General features: G+C 34.3%; 1 long non-coding RNA gene across 1 annotated transcript; it reads right to left on the bottom strand.

Annotated features, from left to right (window-relative positions):
- LOC131218999 (uncharacterized) lies at positions 1 to 6,080 on the bottom strand. Its single transcript, XR_009157947.1, has 3 exons — positions 5,885 to 6,080; positions 4,451 to 4,536; positions 1 to 809 (listed from the first exon to the last, which is right to left on the bottom strand). It is a non-coding gene; the product is annotated as an uncharacterized LOC131218999 (long non-coding RNA).
- Between the last annotated feature and the right edge of the window lie 1,253 nt (positions 6,081 to 7,333).

The raw sequence follows: 7,333 nt of genomic DNA, 5'->3' as shown, positions 1-7,333 counted from the left end.
TAATTGGGAAGACTAGCAAGGGACAAGAAGCTAGAAATGTCACTGATGTAGCTGTTTTGGGTAGAAGTCATCGACTTCAAAGGATTATGAGGGTATTCTCTTGGGAAAAGGGAATGAATGTCTGAGAGCTGAAAAAAGCATGATTGAGGGTTGAAAGATAAAGGGTAGTCCAGCTGTATATTTTGTGGATCTGAAGACGGCAATGAGCTGCATAGGTTGTCATATGCTTGAGGAACTGAACCTATAGCAACCTTACGTAGTGTCGAGATCCACTCACGAACCTTCTCCAAGGTCTTATCTATTATGCTAAGATTTTCTTGGAGACTTTGCAGAGGTAAAGCATCAGCACTAAGATTTTTGAGCTTCGACAATTTGTTCTGCAACTCAAGTTCCAAATTCTTCTTGCTCTAAATCTCCAATTTCTTCTTTACCTCATCTATTTTGTCTCATGACATCTGTGAGATTGACCTTCCGCTTGCTTTTGTCTTTTGTCTTTAACTTTAGCAGACTGATCGTGATCCGACTCCTCATCGCAGCAACTATCAAATATCCCATAATCTGTACTCGCTCTGCGCCTAAGACACCGCGTGACCTTCACTTCATCACGACCACTGGTCTCAGCAGTCCTTTGCATCTGTTGCAGCTTAGCCGCTGTAGCTTCTGCTTCATTTTGAGAAATTGATGCAGCATCATCGGGCATCCTTCCAATGTTAAAAGGTGTATCTAATGTGAAATTTCCGCAACTTGAAATTTCCTGATATTCTCTTGTGAAGCAATTTCGAATGCATTCTGTCACCATCAATGTTCACCTGTATAAAAAAATTAGAAATAAAATAAAAAATCATATTTATATTTCACAATGCATGTTTGTTAAATATTTGCAAGGAAAAAGAAAGCCAAGAGAAGAAGCAGAACTAAGGGTTATCTGATGTGCAGGTTTCCATACATGCGGGGCACATGGTTTAGTGTTCCAAACCGTTGATCTGAGGGGCCCATTTCGAATTATGGGTGCCTTAGAAATCTCCCAGAGCACCAGATTCCAAACCTTTTAACATTTCTCCTTTTCTGCATTGAATGTGGAAAATAGGTGTTCTTTTCTCTGAACATCTGTTTGTAGGCTACCATATTGAAGGGTCAGGATTTTCCTATCTGGAAGAGTTTTTAGGCATCCCTAATTTGGGTCCCAGTTTGCATCAATTGACCATGGGCACCAAAGGTACAGAATATTGTGCATACCAAACATTTGAGATCTATACAAACAAGTTCAAGTAATTCTCAGTCAAGATTTCAAGAAAGTGAACAGTGAATTTTGCACAGTATATTGCCGGATTTATCAATCGACGTATTTCACAATAGAACTTGTGTGAATACGATCATTGATGGATCCAATCTATGAGAATACATTTCGGAACATTGAGCATGCATTTGGAAGTAGGCTCACTGCCACAATTCTAGTGGAATACATTCAAGAGAGCATTGTGTTTGGAAGTACATAGAAGGCGCATTCTGCATCGAGCATACACGAATGAAAGTCTCTGTGTTATGTTTACCTGATCAAGGAACCAACTTATCCATGACGCCCTAATTGCAGGGGCCCAGAAGCAATAGACCATGCCTTCAATATCGACCGCTAGTGTAAGCCTATAGTACTTGGGAACTCACTTGTATCTCCACCATGATATTAAAAATCTTCACCATGGACTCCTTCCTTTCCCAACATCCGCCAGATTAACTCTCAAGGACCCCCATTGTATGCTTTCTCTAAATCAATAAAGACCATGAAACCAAACTAATTTTTCAATACATTTGCCTCGTGCCTTGGTCTTTATTCAATCACTCTCTCCCAAAATTTCATAGTATGGCTCATAAGTTTAATCCCAAGATAGTGCGGCTTTGTATGTCTCCTTTTTTCTTATAACAGTAACAATGATTTTATTAAAGAAGTGCCAAGATGACACAAAGGCTACAGACAAAGAAAGAAAATTTACAATCTTCTAATGATTTGATCCAATAAGCCCATTCCACAACATGAAGATGAGCTTTTAAGAAAACCTCCTCTACCTTTAGGGACTCACTGTGGAAGCACCTCACTTTTCTTTCCCCTCAAATAGCCCATAAAAAAATCTACCAAAGCTTTTACATTTCTCCCTAGTCCCAACCATGCTAAAGCAAAAATAACTCCCTGATTGATTCTGGCATTTCCCAGCATATGTTAAAGATCCTGAAAAAGCTAAACATTTGCCTAGCAAACGAGCATTGGATAAAGAGGTGATTTGCAGTCTCAGCATCTGCCATACACATCTCGCACACATTGGCAACACCATTGATTGGCTCTGGGGGTAGTCTATCCGAAGGCCGCAACTTTCGGGGGAGCCCCATAGTGCAACACGTTGGCAATGAACACATGTATCATCCTTGTCTGAGTGTCGCAAAAAACTGTAGGAGGACCAAACCAAAAAGCCTATATGTCTCCTTTGTACTTGTAAACAGTACCACCGAACTTTTCCCCCATTCATCTTAGCATTTGAATGGAAATAGTTTAGGTGGCTATAAAATCTTGCTATAGGTAATTGTACTTTCATATTTCTGCATGGCGAAAACACATTGCTTGTCTTTTTCCCATGGGTAAAATCATACATTATGATGAACCATGCAAATATGCAGTTTTGTGTACCATGTTGTTTTGATCTTGTTCTTTGCTTCTTGATCTGCCATCGTCCTCCTTCAGTGTAACAGAGCGGGCTATTGCTTTTCCATCCAACCAGCTCGAAATTGTTACTCCAATCATTCGGGATATGAGTGTGCTATTAGTTTTTTGCCACTTCCATAGTGTGTTGTAACAGCTGTTACACAACGGTAACGGTGGCAACCATTATGCACTACGAGGTTGTAAAGGCCGTTATGGAAAAATAACGGCCTGTTACAGGCCCAATATAGGTGTTTTTTTTATTTTTTTAATTTTTTTAATTTTAAATACCATATTTTAACTGTAACGATGGTGGCCATTACAGCCATGATTACCATTACAGAATACCTTTGCCACTTCTATTGAAGTTGATGTTGTTAAACTGAATATGCCCATTAAGAATTTTCTCGAATTTCCACTCTCTTATGAAATCCTCTATTTTACTAAAAGAAAAAATATACATATATAGGTTTGGTGATATGACTGGGTGTGATGAAATTCGGGGATCTAGATCATAGGGTTGTATAAATTCAGCAAACTAGAAGATGCATCATTGCACATATAGAAAACAAGATTGGCCTTGTATCATTTCTTCTATTAGGAGAAATGAGCTCAACTGAAAATTTTGGGCTGGTTTGATGGACGTTCTCCATTCCGCTTGATGAAGAATGGCTTTTTGCATTTTCCGAACAGAACGGTCTCCTCAACTTGACGAGCACAATAGCCATTTGTGCCCTTTTCCAAAGAGTAGGTTGTTATCGCATACTCTTCTTGACGAATTGACTACAAAACTCTATCATTTATGTATGTCTTTCACAAAAAGGATAGGAAAGATACATCATTCCTATCAACACATCCACATCATAAGGACCTTCGACACCTCCTGCCTTTCACTAGCATATGAATTTCTTACATCAGAGTGCTGTAACTCTACAATTCAATGAGTACAAACTATAGACATTACTCAATACCCAAAGGCTCACTAGCCCTACGTGCACCTTGAAACACAGTACATACTCTAGTTTGGTACATGTGTGGGCCATTTGAACATTGCATGATGTGGACCTCACCATGCAGATGATCTGGTGCACAAATAAGGTTGGTCCTCTCATCAGGTAGGCCCAGCCCACATGATATGGATACTTCATAAAAACTTACTAACGGTCCACAATAACATGCATGACCTGTCCGATGAGCAGACAAATGATTTTTGTGTCCAGCCATCTTGACAATGAGGCCGAGATGGTTGCAAAGATAAGATGTCCCACACACATGAATTGGTGTGTTTGCCTTGTAGAGAGGTCCTATATTGTAACATAACTGGCAAGAAATTTGCATTCATATTTTCTCAAAAAATGGACCAATTCCTAGGTCTGAGACAGTTACAGACATTCAACGTTTCTTGGAAAGGACTTGTATTCTAACACGATCAAAAAATTTTCCAGTCCTAATTCGGAATATGGGAGAAAGATCTGAGTAAGAAAGCAACTGATTCAAAACATAAATTCTGCAATCCATCAAAATCAACTTTGGAAAGAAACAGATTCAAAACATAGATTCTGCAATCCATTAAAATCAACTTTGGAAAGAAACAGATTCAAAACATAGATTCTGCAATCCATTAAAATTAACTTTGGAAAGCAACAGATTCAAAACATAGATTCTGCAATCCATCAAAATCAACTTTGGATCTAAGCTAAATCTAAAATTTCAAAGATTTAATGCAGACAAATATAAGTTCAGGGGGAATGATTTGAATATAACCTCCTCATTGCAAATTCCTTCCAACTATGCGAATTCTTGCACAACCACGGAAACATCTCATAATCCAAACAGCTGTATCTCTTTTCCTTGTAAAACAAAACACACAAAAGAAGAAGAAGAAGAAGAAGAAGAAGAAGAAAAGAATCAATCAATGAGATCTATCCAAACCATGATAATTCAAAGGTCAGAAACATGAAAACTTTCTTTTTACAGAAATTTCAAAGCAAAGTCATTTCAACATCAAAGATCTAATCAAAGCATGCCGTTATGTGAAAGAGAAAAATAATTTTTTTTTTTTAAAAAAATAATTACTCATCAGACTATTAGAAACCCAAAAAACAAAAAGGCATACCAAATCAGAATACACCAATTCAACAAACACTAGAAAATTAAACCAAAATCAAAATCCCCCCTATATAAGATATATTAAAATAATAATAATGTCATGAAAATGACTAACAACCCACTGTGTGATCTACCAAAATCAGAACAATGACATGATTTAAGACATGGAAAAAGAACCCAATTCACCAAATATTACAAAATAAAGCAAAATAAAAATCCCCCCAAAATTAGAGATTTACCAAAAAAAAAAAAAGAAACATAAACACAGACACACACAAGAAACAATAATAAAATCATGCAAAATGACCAACAACCAGCCATGTGATCTACCAAAATCAGAACAATAGCATGATTTCAGATATGAAAAAAAAAAAAAAAACCAATTCACCAAACATTACAAAATGAAACCAAAATACAGATCCCCCCAATGTAAGAGGTTTACAAAAGAAAACACAAAATAGATAATAGAATCATGGAAAATGACAAACAACCTACCATGTGATCTTCCAAAGTCAGAATAATGGCATGATTTAAGACATGAAAAAAGAACCCAAAAGAACCCAACACTCAAAATTAATAATTCACCCCAAACAAAGTCTTCAAATAATAAAACCATTAAAAAAAAACAGCTGATTTACCAAAAATCAGAACAGAGACATAATCTGACATTAAAACACAACTCAATTCACCAAAAACCGAAACCAAAACCCCAAAAGAATTCACAACAAGAAAAAGAAAAAAAGAAAAAAAAACCTCAAAAAAAAGGACAAAAAATCATAACATTTCAACCAAAATCTAGGGTTGTAAAAATAATTCGAGATAGCCAAAAAAAAAAAAAAAAAAAAGGACCAACAAAACCCACCAAAAAAAAAACAAAAGATTCAATCAAAATCTATCATCAGAATACCACCCAAATCTGACCTGTCACAAAATTCACAAATAAAATCAATAAAAAAATTCTGAAAGCTCAAAATTCACAAATTTAAAAAAAAAAAACCCAATTATCCTTTTCTTGATTTAAGTGCCATATTAATAATAAAAAATAAATAGTAAAATTTAGGGAAAAAAAGAGAGTAAAAGATGTGATACCTTGAAAACAGCTAAAACTCATTGAATGATGACAGCTTTTTTTTCTTTTTCTATTTTTTATTTTTTGAGAGTACGATAAATGCTTCTGTCTTAAATGGGAGAAGTTGGATTTTTGCGTAGGAATTTCTTTGTTTCTTCTTTTTTATTTTTCTTTTCGTTTTTTCATTGGGAGTCCGGATCCTCTGTTATAGCCGTCGGAGGCTCTTTCTGTTCTAATGTTATTTTTCCTTTTCTTTTCTCCCTCGCTCTCTCTCTCTCTTTTTTTTTTTCATTTGCTAAAATTTTCAGACCTTTTTTTTCTTTATTTATTTTTTAAAGTAGCAGATGACGTGGACCAATGGAAAGGCCCCAAACAGAGAATCCTGCTAGGCTATAACAGAGGATCCGGACTCCGGGAGAGGGAGAGGGAGAGGGAGAGGGAAAGAGACAGGAGTTTTGTTTTCTTGTGGAGCGTTTTGTCTTCTACTTCTCGCATGTCCTTTTTTATCATTTATTTTTCTTTATTTTTTATTTAATTCCTCTTTTATTGTCATATATATATATATATATATATATATATATATATATATATATAAAATCTTTAGAATTAGATTTCTGTCCATCTTTTTTTTCTTTTAGTTTTCTTTTTTCGTTTTTTTTTTTTTTGAATTTATAGTTTTATTTTATGAAAATCCAGAAATTCCATATTTATTCCGAAAATTTTTAGATTTTTTTTTCAGAATTACGGTAGAAAATCTGAAATTCCATATTTATACTAAAAACCCTTGAAATCTCAAACTTAATCGAAAATAATTCTGAAATTACAGATTTAATTTGTAAATTACAGAAATTTCCAAGTTTATTGTGCAGTATTCCGGAACTTTTTAGAATTGACTCATCACAATACATGTGTGTGTAATGATGGTGGAAGAACGTTTGTAATAATTATAATATTCCTAAATCATGGTTAGATGGATTTATGATCATTACATGCGCTATAGTGTTTAGTGGTTTCGATCTAAGTAGGAATGATTTCACAACAATTAGGAAATATTGATTTAAAAAAATGTCTTCTTGGTTGAATACACCTCTCATGTCTTTTTTTATTATTTATTTTTCTTTAAATCTTTTAATTAATTATTCTCTTTTATTGTCATGTATATATATAATCTTTAGAATTAGATTTTGGTCCATCTTTTGTTTCTTCTTTTTTTTTTTTTTTTGTCCTTCTATTTTTTTTTTTTAAATTTATAGTTTTATTTTTTGAAAATCCAAAAATTCCAAATTTATTCTGGAAATCCTTGTGCAGGTGATAGATCAGAAGGAAGGTTCACCAATTTATTTAAGATTTAATTGAAAATAATTAATGAAATTATAGATTTAATTTTTAAATTATAGAAATTTCAAGATTAATGTATAACTTTCTATATTTCAAATCTATTGCTAATACTTCTAAAATTTCAGATTTAA

The sequence above is a fragment of the Magnolia sinica genome, chromosome 11 (assembly GCF_029962835.1).
Source record: "Magnolia sinica isolate HGM2019 chromosome 11, MsV1, whole genome shotgun sequence".
Classification (NCBI taxonomy): Eukaryota; Viridiplantae; Streptophyta; class Magnoliopsida; order Magnoliales; family Magnoliaceae; genus Magnolia; species Magnolia sinica.
This window is presented reverse-complemented; position numbering and strand designations above follow the sequence as displayed.